Here is a 3,238-nt window from a genome sequence, read left to right as displayed (position 1 = left end):
CTAATGTTTGCCTATCTTGTTATTTGATTTTCCCTGTGATTGAGGTCTTCGTGATTTTTTTTTTTAAACCCGTGAGCCAGTTGCATATTTTAAATGTATATTTACCTATGTGTTTGCAAACAAGCTCTCATACGTTGAAGCTCTGTCACTTGGTCGAATATGGTAGTGAGAAGATGGAACGAGATGGATTTTGGATGACGTTCTGCAAGTTTTCTCATCAATTAAACATTTGATCTCAATACAGTTTGATGTTCCCAAAACTAAAATCTGTTTTGAACAAAGGTTAGACTTTAACCTTTGCCAAAAAAAAAAAAATGGATCTAATTATTTAGAGTGCAAAGGTGAATTGCACACAAGCACTTCACAAAGTAGGCGTTCCCTAAAGGAAATATGCAGATGATGGTAGAACGCGCCAATAGGATCTCGCTAGCTCGTGCTTAGCTCTGCCCACCTTGCTTGTTTTGCCCCCTGGCTCATTTGTTCCTGTTAGACCACAGCCTGTCGTTTCTATCTTGGTTTAGTTGTAATAAATCTTTGGTGGTGCCCCAAAGTGGTGATAAGCCCAGTCATTCTGGACGGAGGCTAACTACTGTTTAGTCTAAATTACGCTATAGTGTCTGAAAATATGATGACATTGCAAAAGTAGTCTAATATTTTGCCAGCATTACTTTAGGCAATGTTGTCACTTGCTAGTAGTTGATAAAAAATAGCTAACAATGATGCTAACGTTAGCTAGCTAGAATCCGGTGGCCTCCCATCAACTTTGGCTAGCTAACATTATACTGCATCTAAAGTCAATCTGGTGACATCACAATGACAAAAGGTTTTCCTACTAATTAGTTTGAATGCCATTGTATTTCCAAGCCACTAATGCACTTGACAGAATCTTCATCAGTGCTCATTGACAACATTTACATTTACATTTAAGTCATTTAGCAGACGCTCTTATCCAGAGCGACTTACAAATTGGTGCATTCACCTTATGACAAGGCATTGAGTAGAATGCTCAGTCAGCCATCAGTCCAAAAACAAACATTCAAAACAATATTGTGACGAAACATGCAAGTCATGAATATGCAGAAGGACAATTATATAGCTACACATCATTTGTCTCCTGACTGCATATCCTCTGAGTATCAGTGATGCCAACTTAGCAATTTTGTTGCTAGATTTAGCAACTTTTCAGACTACCTTGGCAACTTTCTTTTCAAACTGCACCTAGCAACAAATTTAGCTACTTTTAAAAATGTATATTGAACTTTTGAAAAGTGACTCAAATGCTAAAATGCATGCAATTTCCCTCTAAATGGAACAAAAACGATGTTCTCTGTCACACACACGTGCCTGGCTGCAAAAGTGCATTGTGAGTGGCGTCAGCTGCAGGCCAGCAGCAATTTCAGCAAATTGCAAATCATTGTTGGCTGACTGCAGCAGCAGTAGTACTGGTTCGACGAGCCAAACCCAATGTCTATAGTTGCTCACGAATGTTTGATCTTGAACAGAACTTACATCAATCAACATGTCTCAATCAAAATTGTAGACAAGAGTGGGAGTCTGTACCTGAACAAATGTCAAATCATATTTTTCGCCGAGCTGGCCAGTCAATTTGAGTATTTTTGTAATTATTTTAATTTTATTTTTATTAACAACAAATCAATACAAAGTACATAAGGGAACACAAGTATTTATAGATTATATATAATGGACAATCGAGCTAGGGGGGACAATATCACATTACAATTACACAAGGACCTTAAGGGACATACATACACTTACAATTCTAACAGCTTTTCTGTTAGTAGAGTATTTAACAGTCTTAAAATACAGTTCAATTTTTTTTGTAGGGTAAGAAAATGTGTTTTTTTTGTTAGTAAATTTACATTTGTGTATATGAAATTTGGCCAAAAGAATAATGAAATGAATTACATAACTGTTTCAGCTTATTTTTTTATCGTATGTGAATCCAAGCAGTACATCTCTCCACAATAGTGTAAAATCTTCATAAATGTGTTCAATTATAAATCTACTGATGTCTTGCCACAGTTTTCTTACATGTATACAATACCAAAAAAAGATGCAACACTGTTTCTGGGTGGTCATTACAAAAGGAGCAATTTTAGTTGATGTTTTCCTTAAGCTTCTTCATATAGTGGTTGGCAGGATAATATTTATGACAGCCAATTTGAGTAACGTTATGTGTATTCAACGTAATGACGCAGTTTTACGTTATCACGCAATGACATCACAACGTCATTTAGCAACTTTTAGCAACAAATCAACCTGCCTCTAGCAACATACCCTGAAAATTAGTTGGCAACACTGCTGAGTATGACCAAGCTATTAAAACACATCTTGCTTGATGCTTAAAGCGTCCGCATGCTTCCCAGCCGAAACAGTAAGGTAGAGTTCGTGCATATTATTATGATGACGATATTTTGTGACGTTTTGGACTTCGGTGAGGGGTTTTTCAGCTGTTTGGCCACACACATTTGTTGGTGAGGCAAGTCGAAGTTCGGAGCCGGAATCTACGTCCCTTCGTCGGTGATTGGTCAACAGTAGTATTTGTTGTCACTCAACGAGAGACGATTCGTTTTCATGCACATTTTTTCATTGATGAATACTGCAGCAAATATTTTAGTAAGATGTAAAATTGCGCGAGTAAGATCTCGACAGTAACAATTAATTACAGATTTATTGAATCACCTTAGATTAATTCGAACTATTTTGAGGAAGTGGCTACAGCGTCTCAAAAAGGACAAACAGTACTATTGCCACGTTTTTCTCGTTCTTTACGCGAAGGTCTTTTAAGGGAGTATGTGAGTGCACTCGTTCGTTTTTTAAAAATATTTTATTTCACCTTTATTTAACCAGGTAGGCTAGTTGAGAACAAGTTCTCATTTACAACTGCGACCTGGCCAAGCAAAGCAGTGCAACACAAACAACAACAGAGTTACACATGGAGTAAATAAACACACAGTCAATAACACAATAGAAAATAAAGAAAGTCTATATACAGTGTGTGCAAATGGTTTGAGGTAAGGCAATAAATAGGCCATAGTAGCGGAGTAATTACAATTTAGCACTGGAGTGATAGATGAGCAGATGATGATGTGCAAGTAGAAATACTGGTGTGCAAAAGAGCAGAAAAGTAAATAAAAACAATATGGGGATGAGGTAGGTAGATTAGGTGGGCTATTTACAGATGGGCTATGTACAGCTGCAGTGATCGTTTAGCTGC

Source organism: Salvelinus fontinalis, chromosome 2 (assembly GCF_029448725.1).
Source record: "Salvelinus fontinalis isolate EN_2023a chromosome 2, ASM2944872v1, whole genome shotgun sequence".
In the NCBI taxonomy this organism is placed as follows: Eukaryota; Metazoa; Chordata; class Actinopteri; order Salmoniformes; family Salmonidae; genus Salvelinus; species Salvelinus fontinalis.
Note: the sequence above shows the minus strand (reverse complement) of the source record.